The 12,186-nt window shown below is 54.5% G+C and overlaps 1 long non-coding RNA gene and 3 other non-coding genes across 4 annotated transcripts in view; all 4 read left to right on the top strand.

Moving 5' to 3' along the window:
• Window positions 1-1,772: 1,772 nt before the first annotated feature.
• On the top strand, window positions 1,773-1,845 carry TRNAM-CAU. The gene has a single exon. It is a non-coding gene; the product is annotated as a tRNA-Met (tRNA).
• Window positions 1,846-7,384: 5,539 nt separating this feature from the next.
• TRNAM-CAU lies at window positions 7,385-7,457 on the top strand. Its single transcript has one exon. It is a non-coding gene; the product is annotated as a tRNA-Met (tRNA).
• A 316-nt stretch (window positions 7,458-7,773) lies between these two features.
• Window positions 7,774-7,846, top strand: TRNAM-CAU. Its single transcript has one exon. It is a non-coding gene; the product is annotated as a tRNA-Met (tRNA).
• Window positions 7,847-8,587: 741 nt separating this feature from the next.
• The window catches only part of LOC106723125, a 9,948-nt gene continuing 6,349 nt past the window's right edge, over window positions 8,588-12,186 (top strand). The window contains exon 1 of the long non-coding RNA XR_001359102.1: window positions 8,588-9,799. This is a non-coding gene — a long non-coding RNA (uncharacterized LOC106723125). The remainder of the gene's footprint in view (window positions 9,800-12,186) is intronic.

The raw sequence follows: 12,186 nt of genomic DNA, 5'->3' as shown, positions 1-12,186 counted from the left end.
CCCATCTGCCCGGGCGCCCCCCGGAGCTCAGGCTGCCTCTGTCTTCTCACTAGGGAGAGCAACACGACCCAGGACAGGGTAGACACAGGTGGGTGTGAGTACACATTAGACTCACATGTCCCCTTTCTCCTTCTGGTTCAGGGAAGCTTCTTACCTCTCTTGTCCAGTGCCAAATGCCCTCCACATTCTCCATGGACCTCAGCATCCCTCTGCAGCTAGGTTCACAGGCTGGATCCCCTGTGGGGAGTGACACTTCTAAAAGTTTCCTAAAAGAGATACCTGACTGCGACGGGAGGGGGGCCCCAACATGAGTTTAAACAGCTGCCAGTTGCGGGGGATTTGGCAGAGCTCTGCCTGTCTTCTGCTCAGGTTCTTTCCTAGGGCTCCTGGTTTTGCTGGTCGGCGCATGGAGCTGGGTGGGAATCCCACCTCTGGCCCCCTTCTGCTACATGCGTCAGGGGGTTTCCTGTTTTTAAGCCTTCCTCTAAGGTATTAGGTGTTTGGGTGTTGAGCTGTGCCAAGCCTTTCTGGAAACACTGGGACAGGCAGCTACATAAGGACAGTAGTAGTCATTATGACTGTTGCTATCACTGCTACTTATTATTATGCTTGGTAGTATTAATAGATATCATAATAAAATAGAAATAAGTCTATTGCTATAATAATTGTTTTAATGATAATAGCAATGCTAGCAATAATGTTATTGCTATTACTACTATTGCTATTCATATATTCTAATACAATAAAAGGCTTTGTCCATCTGTCTGTCTCTCTGTCCGTAATGCTCTCTAGGCCAAATGCGCATGCAGCACAGAGAGGGCGAGTGGTGATTTACTGCTCTGCCCAGGCTGCATGGGCCCAAGTATGCCCCACTTGTCAGTGGGAAACATGCCTTGGCTCCTTGCCTAAGGGCAAAGTGAGTGGGCATGGTGGCAGCGCCCCCCTGCCATCTGGCCCAGATGCCACACAGAATGGCTGGCCAGAAGGGAAGCGGGGACAGGGGCGGAGAGGTGAGACAGGCATACACGGGCCTGGCTGCCCCTTCCCCTGTGCTCAGGTTATTGCCTGGCGCTGGTTGCTGCCACGAGTCCACTGACCCCCAACCTCACACCAGACCTGACACCGCACTGCCCAGTGGGTTCTGGGGCCAGGAGCTGGAGTGGGGCCAGCTGCAGCTTCACCATGGGCAGAAGGGATGAAGCCCCTGGGAGGGCAACCTTGCCCTGCTCAAGGTCATCCCTGAGAAGCTCCTGGAGCAGCCTGGCAGCTCCTCCAGGTGCATGGTGCAAGGATGCCAAGGATGGGGCAAGCTGGGTAGTAACCAGCATGGACAGGGAGAAGGGGGAGGCTCAGCAGGGATGAGGGGGTGGGGACCCACGGCATGGGGAGAGGGAAAGTATGGGTCGGATCTGATGCAGGGGGATGGGGTTGGACCTGCAGTGGTGGGGGGAGGGAGTGGGGTTGGCCCCAGCAGGAGGTGGGAACAGGTGGTATCCAGCACAGCAGGGGTAGGGGTGGGGGGAGTGCAGTCAGCCCAGCTGTGGCTCAGCAGAGGGACTCCGTCCCAGCCCGCCATTCTTGATGGACAATTTATTAGTATTATAATAGCAATAACATTTCTAATAGAAATACTAATATTGCTACTACTCTGGGTATTATTTTTACAACTATTACTTCTATTATTTTAGGTCCCAGCATGTCCAGGCTCCCTTTTGCAGCCAAACAGCACCCCAGGCAGGGGGTCCAAGCTGTGAGAACAACTGAAAGCAAGTGCCTTCTTAGCGCAGCCGGCAGCGCGTCAGTCTCATAATCTGAAGGTCCTGAGTTCGAGCCTCAGAGAGGGCAGCCCTTTTGCCCTGCTCCCAGAGCCCCTTCCCAGGCACCATCTCTGACTGTGAAGATCTTCAGCCGACAGCCCTGGGAACTGAGCTCCAAATACCCGGTGCTGTGCTGACCTTTCCCCTCGGCATACCCTGCAGTGCCACCCAGCCACTGTACAACCCTGCTCACAGGTTGTTTGCTCTCTGATGCAGATTTTCATCTTATACATAGGACTTATATTCTGTTCCTGGCTAGCTCAGGTGGTAGAGCACAAGACCCAGGGTCTTGGGTTCAAGCCCCATATTGGGCTTGAAGCTTTCCCTTTTCTATCGACTGTGCTTCTGTTACTGTACCTCGTTCAGGCTGTGGTTGGGCAGAGATCTCTTCCCCTGGCTGCCATGCTCTCCAGGACAAAAGCCGGGGCTGTTCAGCCCCAGGTGTGGGGCAGAGACAGCCCTGGCTGTGAAAGGACCTCCCACCCACCACCCTGCTCTGGGAAAACTGAAGCAACAGTGGGAGTTGTTACAAGGGGTTCCTGGGACAGTTTTTTCCTGGTATCTGTCCAAAACACAGGGGTTGGGAGGATCTCCTCCCCTGCTGAGGATCAGACCCCACAGCCCAGGGGGAAGCATGGACATGACCACAGAGTGAAAATGCAGCTGGGGACAGGGAGCATCCCTCTTCGCAATGGGGCAGAGAAGCCCATTGCCCCACACACCTCCAGCTCTCCACGTAATCCTCTATGGCAAAATGTTGCAACCTGCCAATGATGCAGTTTGCAGTGAAGGGTGACCTTACTGCTTGAGAAGTAGCACTGTCCCCCTCCCCTCCAGTCTCCTGCCCCATCTCTGGGACACAGGAGGGCTCCAGGGAGGTGGGGAGCAGACAGCTGACAGCCCGTGAGCAGGGTGGGACAGGGCTGGGCATGTGGAGGGGAGAGGTTGGCAAAGGACAGGGCAGCACCCCGTGTTGGGAGCACAGGTGCCAGGGGTGGGCGCAGGTCCTGGCAAGGAGGGCTGAGGAATGCTGGAGTCAGAGGTGGTGCCCAGGAAGGGACAAAAGGGCTGCCCACTCTGAGGCTCGAACTCAAGACCTCCAAATTTTAAAGACCAGCTGCGGTAAAAAAAGCTCCTTGCTGTACCTTCATGCACACCTCAGAGCCCCTGTGCTGTGCTGCTGTTAGGCTGGACCACGCTGGGACGTGTCGCAGCCCCACCCCACCTCACAGGCTCTCGTGGCTGGGGGCAGTCTTCGCCCCTCGCCCCCCGCAGTGCCGGGAGAGAGAGGAGAAGGAAGGGTTTCCTGGTGGGACCTGGTGGGGCTGGAGGTGGCTGCAGCAGAGCGGTGTGGATTGGGGTGCAAAGACAAACAGGCCCTGGCAGTGCTGTTTGATAACAGCACTCCTGATCCCCACGGCTCCTCAAGTGTTTCAGCCCCGATCCCCCTCATGAGATCCCGCCCCGCGTCTGTGACTGAACAGCCCGGCCTGAGCCACATGAATGGCAAGAAAGAGATGTCCTGGGGCTGGAAGGTGTCTTGCTACATAGCAGGCTGGCCAGGGGAAGGGATCTTTCTGCCTGACCACTGCCTCAAGAAGGTACTGTAACAAAAGCATTGTCAATACGAAAGGAAAAGCCACAAGGCTCAGTTCAGTTGCTCTGGCCTCCCTGGGACCATGGGGCTCCGACAGGCACAGGTGTTTGGGGGCTGGGGACAGAAATGAGCCCGGAGAGGAGACCTCTGCACACCTTCTTCAGGTCCTCTCCTGCAGCCGGGGCTGGAGAAGGGGCTGGGCCGGGTGTCGGGACAAAAGCCTCCTGGAGCCACTGCCATGTTCTTCCACTCTGTCCAGACACTTCTGTTACTCCTCCAGGCCATTTTTCCCACCTTGCTGATGGGAAGGGACTGAAGGGAATTAAGTCAGTTCTCAGGTGTGCTCACTGCTGAGCCCATCCTTTGTATTCCCTCAGGTACGGCACTGCCTCCTGGTCTTTGGTTACCCTTCTCCCATTACTCCTGATACCTTTACACTGGTTCAGGACAGGTGAACTCTTTGGCTCTAGGCTGCCTGGGCATATTAAGTTTGACCGCAGTTGTTTCTGGCACAATGGAAAAACCTCGGGGCACCTCACAGGATCTCATCTTTCAAGCGCAGATAGTCAAGCCCTGGAGTGAACTCCGAGGTCTTGCTTGCTAAGTGACCCACTGTCCGAGGACTTGTTGTTATTCACTCTGTCAAACCGCTTCTCAGGCTTGTTCAGTGCTGAGTCTGCCCTGTTCATCACTGTGCTTGCGGTGCTTGCACTGCAGAGCATCCTGCAGAAGTGTCCGTGGAGCGAGCGGAGAAGCAGGAGCAGAGCTTGTGTCACTCCCTGCGTGGGGTGTGCGGACAAAGCACCAAGACCCGGGGGTTGGATCCCACCTCATCCCCCCTGTTTCCTGCTCTCTCCCCCAGCCTTCCTCAAGCACAGAAGAGCTCCTGGCCAAGCAAGGACCTTCAAGGTTTCCATGCACTGCTTGTGCCCCAATGTCGAGGACCCCGAAGGGCAAGGCAGAGCTCACGGGCCAGCACAACCCGCCGACTGTTCTACCCACTCCCCTCCCCTCCCCATGCACCTGTACAAGGGTAAAGGTTGAGAGGAGCATGAATGAGGGGACAACAAAAACTACGAGGGGACAGGTCTTGCAAAAGGTAATAAGACTGTCTGGTAAGTAGTTGGTGGGTTCCCTTTCCAGGGCATGCCCAGGCTGGGGATCTGGTTTGTGGACGAGTGGGAGCAGAAATGCTGCCCTCCATGAGGCTCTGACTGAGGACTCCGAGATTAGGAGACAGATGCCCTGCTTCTCATGATAAGAAACATCTCCCTTTGTGACTGGCCTCAGGACCCCCTTGGATGGGATGAGCTGCCTGCAACATGGGAGATGGGGGTGTGCCTGGGGCTGCTGGACAGAGATTGGGGCTACACAAAGTTGTGTCCGGGCATCTGAATGTCCTGAGTTCCAGTCTCAGAAAGGGCAGCCCTTTTCCCTGCTCCCAAAGCCCCTCCCTGGGTACCACCTCTGGCTGTGGAGTCCCTCAGCCCCCCTAGCCAGGGGCTGCACACACACCTGCCACCTCTGCTCCCCACACCAGACACTGTCCCATCTTTTGCTGATCTCTGCTCTCCACATGTCTGTCCAGCCCTGTCCTTCTCCACACATAGGCTGTCACCAGTCTGCTACACCCTTTGACCTCATGTGTGACCAGCAGCTCTCATTCCTGGCTAGTTCAGTATGCAGAGCCTAAGACTTGTAATCTTGGGGTTGTTGGTTCCAGCCCCATGTTGGGTATGTCACCTTTCCTTTTGATTTTCCTTTTGTTACTGTACCTCCTTGAAGCAGTGGTCCGGCAGAAAGATCTCTTCCCCTGGCCATCCTGCTATGTAGCAAGACACCTTCCAGCCTCAGGACATCTCTTTCCTGCCATTCATGCATCTCAGGCCAGGCTGTGCAGTCATGGCCGTGGGGCAAGAGCCTGCAAAGGGGATGCGGCATGAGACACTTTGGGATCTGCGGGGTTCAGGATCAGGGCTCTGGCCTTTCCTCCAAGCACTGGTATCAGCGGACCTTGCAGGGGAGGGCTGAGGGCCTGTGGAGCAGGAGGTGGTGCTGGGGAAGGGGCTGTTCTCTCTGAGACTCCAACTTCAGACCTTCAGATTAGGAGACTGAAGCGCTGCTGGCTGCGCAAAGAAGATGATGGCAAACAACTCCCCGTGCCCCTCTGTGCCCTGGGCACAAGGCGGAGAAGCGCTGGCAGAGGGGGCACAGGGAGGGAGCAGCGTGCCAGGATCCTTCAGGCATTGGGATCTGGGGCTAATCTGGCCTCTATCCTGCCTGCTTTGGGGATCAAGTGCTCTGCTTCCGCAGGATCAGGTAGGCTCCAGGCCTTGGTCAGGGAAAAAAATGTGCTGGGGCAGGACTAGGCCGTGCCCCATGGCAGAGAGCTGGACATGGACAGAGCCCAGCCCTGGCCTTGCTCATGGAAAGAAACCCAGCAGAGACTGCCAGCAAGGCCCCACTCCCAGAGTGGCTGCGCTGCAACGGGACAACATGGGCGCTCCCAAGCAATGCGGACAGACACGAGGCAGTGCTTTCCCCCGGCTTTGGGAGGTTTCTATGTATGGAGAGGCAGAGCAGGTGTGGGGTGGCAGAGCAGGTGTTCCCTATAGCCAGTTCAGGGCTAGAGGGCGGCTGGGTGTACCTATGCCATGAGCAGTTTCTCTCATGATCCCTAGGGCTCCTGTTGTGGGATCCTACACTTTTGCCACCGCCCGGGTCCAGCTGCTGCTCAGAGGCAGGTTCACAGGCTGGATTCCCTGTGGGGACACTTTCTTAAAAGGTTTCTTAAAAGAGATACCTGACTGCGGCGGGAGGGGGGCCCAACATGAGTTTAAACAGCCGCTGGTTGTGGGGGATTTGGGCCAAGCTCTGCCTGTCTTCTGCTCAGGTTCTTTCCTAGCGCTCCTGGTTTTCCTGGTTGGCGCACGGAGCTGGGTGGGAATCCCACCTCCAGCCCCCTTCTGCTACATGTGTCAGGGGGTTTCCTGTTTTTAAGACTTCCTCTGAGGCATTGGGTGTGTGGGTATTGAGCTGTGCTGAGCCTTTCTGGAAAGGCTGGGACGGGTGTCTACATAAGGATAGTAGTAGTCAGTATGACTGTTGCTATCACTGTTACTTACTATGCTACTTATTATTATGATTGGTAGTATTAATATTTATCACAATAAACTAGAAATAATCCTTTTGCTGTAATAATTATTCTAACGATAATAGCATGTTATCTAGTAATAGTAAATGTTATTGCTATTATTACTATTGCTCTTCATATATTCTAATATAATAAAAGGCTTGACTGTCTGTCTGTCTGTCCATGCATAACACTCCCAGCCAACTGCACATTCAACACCAAGAGGGTGGATGGCGATTTACTGCTCTGCCCAGGCTGCACGGGCCCAAGTACACTTCACTGCTGGGGGTGTTTGATGGTGGGAAACATGCCAGGGCCCTGTTCCCTGAGGGCAAAGTGTGGAGGCATGGTGGCCAGGTTGGGGGGAGCAGGGACACCAAGGGTGAGGGGAGCAGGGTCATATCTGGCAAGGTGGGGGAGTGGGGTTGGGCTTAATGGGGGAAGATGGGGCAAGTCAGACCCACAGCCGGGGGAGGGGGGAGTGGGGGCTGGATCTGATGCAGGGGGATGGGATTGGACTGACAGCAGTTGGGGGAGGGGGTTCGGACCTGGCAGTGGGTGGGTACAGGGTCAGACCCAGCACAGCAGGGGTAGCAGGGAGTTCAGTCATCCAGCTGTGGCGAGGTACTCTGTCCCAGCCTGTCATTCTTGATGGGCAATTTGCTAGTATTATAATAGCATAGCTAAGACAAGTACAAATATTGCTACTAGTCTGGGTACTATTTTTACTAGTATTACTGCTATTATTTTAGATCCCAGCATGTCCCAGCTCTCAGTTGCAGCCAAACAGCAGCACAGGCAGGGGCTCCAAGCTGCGACAAAAAACCAGAAGCAGGTGCCTTCTTAGCGCAGCCGGCAGCGCGTCAGTCTCATAATCTGAAGGTCCTGAGTTCAAGCCTCAGAGAGGGCAGCCCTTTTGCTCTGCTCGCAAAGCCCCTTCCCAGGCACCACCTCTGGCTGCTCACTTCCTCAGCTGACATCCCTGGGACCTCGGCTCCAAACACCAGCTGCTGCCCCATCCTGTGCCAACCTCTCCCCTGGACATGCTTGGGAGCGCTGCCCAGCCACTATCCAACCCTGCCCATGGGTTGTTTGCTCTCTGCTGCAGCCTTTGGCCTCCTACACAGAAGGCTTGTCATGTCCCTGGCTAGCTCAGTCGGTTGAGCATGAGACTCTTAATCTCAGGCTCATGGGCTCCAAGCTCTTACAAAAAACCAATAGGCGGCACCTTTTTAGCGTAGCCGGCAGCGCGTCAGTCTCATAATCTGAAGGTCCTGAGTTCAATCCTCAAAGAAGGCAGCCCTTTTGCCCTGCTCCTAAAGCTGCTTCCCAGGCATCACCTCCGGCTGTCCAGATCCTCAGCCTACAGCCCTGGGTACTGGGTTGCAAACACCAGGTGCTGTGCCCACCTCTCCCCTCGACATAGCCCACAGTGCTGCCCAGTCACTGTCCCCCTCTGCCCTCTTGTTCTTTGCTCTGTGCTGCAGTGCTTGCTCTCCTAATAGCAGACACAGTGCATGCCTGGCTAGCTCAGTTGGTAACGTATAAGACTCTTACTTCTAGGGTCCTAGGTTCAAGCCCCATGTTGGGTGTGTGGCTTTCCCTTTTTCTATTGACTGTGCTTCTGTTACTGTACCTCCTTCAGGCAGTGGTCAGGCAGAGAGATCCCTTCCCCGGCCTCCCCATCTCTGCAGGAAAAAGGCCAGGGTTTGCAGTCCCAGACTGGGGGTGGAGACTGCCCCTGGCTGGGAGGGCACCTCTCACCCACCCTCCTGCCCCAGCAAAAAGCCCTGGGAGAACTTAAGCAAAGGAGGAGTTGTTAGAGCGAGCTCCCAGGACAGTATTTTCCTGGTATCCATCCAGAACACAGGGGCTGGGAGGATCTCCTCCCCTGCTCAGGATCAGACCCGCAGCCCAGGGGGAAGCATGGACACCACCATGGAGCAAAAACATGGCCCAGAACAGGGTGAATCCCTCTTCGCAATGGAGCAGAGAAGCCCATTGCCCTGCACACCTCCAGCTATCCATGTAGTCCTCTTTCACCAAATGTTGCAACCTGCCAATGATGCAGCTTGCAGCGAAGGGGGCTTTACCACTTGAGAAGTAGCACTGCCCCTTCCCCGCCAGTCTCCTGCCCCGTCTCCGGGACAGGGGCAGGCTCCAGGGAGGCGGGGAGGGGGCAGCCAGGCACAGTCAGATACAAGTCCCCTACCTGCACGCTTTGTGCTCTGGCTCCGCAGAAAACAAGAAAACTTTTTCATTAGTGGAAAAAAAGATGCAGGCGTGTTAAGAAATAACAGAGGATTTTAAAGAGGTGACGCCTCAATTCTTCTCTAAGCCACAAGGAATCAAACATGAATGGACGAAGCCTTTCTTTATGCCCCAGCTCTAGAGCTCGATGCAGCTCCTGTTGCTCTGCTCAAAAGCCGAGTTTTCAGCGGACAGGTTTTCCCCGCTGCAGTCCTGCCATAAGTCCTTTTGTCAGGGGCCAAAAAATAAGGACTTGACAGTAAGTCCTCTCACACAGGCTTTCACATTTTGGGCCAGACTAATTAACAGGAAATTTCCCAAGGAGACGAACTCTCCGAGACCAGCTTTGCAGGTTGTCCTGGGATCCAGGTGGGAATAAGGAAGCGCAGAAGAGGCTGCAGCTCAGAGGAGCAAGGACAAAAGGGGACTCTGTGAATCCTGTGCAGGTGACAGCCTTGCTGCTACTGGGCTTGGGGACCTGGAGAGGTTTGTGTCCTTTCCCCCACCTCCTGCATCAGGCAGGGAGTAGGTCTGCATCCTTCTTCCCGAGAGAGAGACAGGAGCATCCCCTGGCACTTCAGTGGTGCAGCTGCCCCCGTCTTTGACCTGTGTCACCCCTCAGGAACCTCCCTGAGGTTCAGGCCTCCTTGGAGTGGGAGGCAGCACCCTGCCGCTGCACCCTCTTTACCCCGCAACTCAGTTCCACTGAACAGAAAATGGCCCTGGCCCGGCACAGGGAAATCTTTGCAAACGAGCTTCCACAGGTGTCCTGGAGTCCAAGAAAAAGGCAGCAGAGCGCTCAGAGTCCCAACCTCACCTGAAGGACCCAGCTGCTCCTGCACAAAGGAGACCAAGATCTCCCTCCTTCTCCAGCTTCCCCGTGATTTGTTTTATTCCCGTCGGCTGGTGATTGCCAATGACATCACCAATCAGCTTCAGCTGTAGGAAGGCACGGCTCATGGATCTGTGCGGGTTTCAGCTGCATTGCAGGTCCTGCTGCAGGTAAATGTTTTCCTTGTTTTATTTTTGTGTTTGTTTTCTTTTCCTTGGGTGGTTCTTGTGCCCAGGAGTCTCCATTTGTAATCTGGGGTCCTCTCTCCCGCTCTCCCCCAGGACACGTGTAAATAGCATAACTGTGACAATACCAATAGGACCATGGTACAGTCAGATGTAACACCCCTTCAAACTTAGCAGGTGGTGTCTCTTGTCTCTGCTGCATAACATGGCTTCATCCACTCCTAGGGGCCTCAACGAGGAAGAAAAACTGCTCTTTGATGCCCTAGAAAGGTTGGAGAGGACAACTAAGATGCTGAAAGAGAAAAGTCTCCTGCTGCTGAATGCAGCCTATGAACCGATAAACCTCTTGATGGCAATCCATGACAGCTTTTCATCCTTGAGGCTCACCGTGTTGATGGAAGTCCTAGAAGTGTCAGTCACATTTGAACAAGACAAAATATTACATCTGAAGACTATCAGAGACTTATGTCTAAACTTTGAGGGAAATGATGGGCAGCTATGGGGAGCTGAAAGCATGTCTGACTTGTCAGAGTCATGAAAAAGGACTTTGCAGACCACCAGCAGGCTTCTGCAGCTGGTGAGAACAGAGTGATCGGTCTGTACAACAAAGGAAAAACTTATCAAGTTTGCTATTTAATTGTCTGAGGAAAAACTTCTTTGCTCCATCAAAAGAGTTTCCTTATTGCTTTGTCTCCCTTTGGGATGGTGGGTTTCCCTGGAAATGGACCTGGCCAAGAGAGCAGGCCTGTGATTAACTCAAGAACTGTGCATGCTTGCAGGAATAAAGGGGGGCAGGAAGGATTGGGGGTACGCTACAGGATGAAAACAGCGGGCCAAAGACAGCAGTTGCTGAGCTGTCTTAAAAATGTTTTTTTGTTCATTTTTCCTTGTGTTCCCGTGGTTATCGTGGTCAGGAGGGGCAGGTGCTGGCTGCCTGAAGCACAGGAGGAGACTTTTAGTTTGCTTTGGAGCTGGAGTGTTTGAGCGGCAGGTGTGTGGTTAGCATAAGTCCAGGGCTTGTTTTCCCGCATGCTATAAGTCTAACATAATAAAAGGCTGAGCCCAGCTGTGAGTCTGTCTGGATGTCTGTCTGTCCATAATACTTTTGGGCAACTGTGCATACGCGGCCCAGTGGGTGGCCGGTGACTGGCTGCGTGGGCCCCGGTGTGTCACAGAGGGATCCTCATCAGCAGGGAAGGGAAAGCTGCAGTTGGAAGCTCCGCACCTGCTTTTGGCATCAGCTTTAAAACTGTGGATTTCACATCGCCTCCCTTGGGAGCTGGAAGTGGGGGGTCCTCCTCCCGCAATGGGGCTGTGGGAGAGGTCCACAGGGCAAGGTTTGGGACAGGAGAGCGGCACTGTGCCTGGGGGAGAAGCTCAGATGGGACAGGTGACACCGTGCCTGGGCAGGATGGGGCTGAGCAGGCTGGGAGCCGTGCCCCACCTGCGGGGAGGGGGGGCAGTTGGGACTGAGCCTTTGTGGGCAGTGGCACTGGGAGGGCCTTGGGGGCTGTAGCCCCCCCAAATTCATCTTAGCCCCCACCTCTCAGTGCTGCCACCCGCCTGCCCACAGAGACATGGCACAGCACTGCCAGCCTGGCGCAGCCCAGCGGGCCCTCGGCATCTGCCCGGCTGCACGGGACAGCCAGGAGCAGCGCCTGCAGGGCAGTGGGACAGGGACGGGTGGGACGGGTGCGGGGGGGCTGCCTCCCTGTGACCGAGACTGGGGGAGCGGGGGGGTGTGCGTGTGCGTGCATGTGCGTGGGTCTGTGTACCTGTCTGTGCCCATCTGTGACTCTGGGTCTGTGTGGGTTTCCTCGCCTCTCTGCCTTTCTCTCTTTGTGGGGCTGTCTGCCTGTCTGTGTGTTGTATCATTTGAATGAGTGTTATAATTGAGTGTTACTTATAATGCTATAATTCAGGGATATGACTTGAATGTTGTGATGCTAATGAGGAAGGTAATCACCATTCCTATGTACACAACATCCCACTTAAGAGGAGAAAAGTGCTAGCAGAAAGACCATGATCCGGCTTGGACAAACAAAAACCCCAAAGTGACTGTTGTAAAATTGCTGCTGTGCCCCCGTGTCCCCCAGAATTGACAAAGCCAGTACATTTTGGGGGGGAGAGCACTTGAAAATGCAGCACTGATTGGAAGAAAATTTGTGCCGGTGAGAGTGTAGCAGAAAGCCCCTTTTCCTCTTGCCTGCAGTTGCTCTCCCCTCCTTGGATATGTTTTTCCTCTTCTACCTTTTCTTCCTTCCTCTTTCTTTCACTTTAAGATGAGGAATTGTGTTTTGAAATTTGTATGTGTGCATTTTGTATCTCCCCTTGTATTTTGGTATTTTTATCTATTTGTGTGCCATGGCATT

This window comes from Alligator sinensis, unplaced genomic scaffold (assembly GCF_000455745.1).
Source record: "Alligator sinensis unplaced genomic scaffold, ASM45574v1 scaffold831_1, whole genome shotgun sequence".
Classification (NCBI taxonomy): domain Eukaryota; kingdom Metazoa; phylum Chordata; order Crocodylia; family Alligatoridae; genus Alligator; species Alligator sinensis.
The sequence above is the reverse complement of the archived record's forward strand: the minus strand, read 5'-3'. Positions and strand labels throughout refer to the sequence as shown.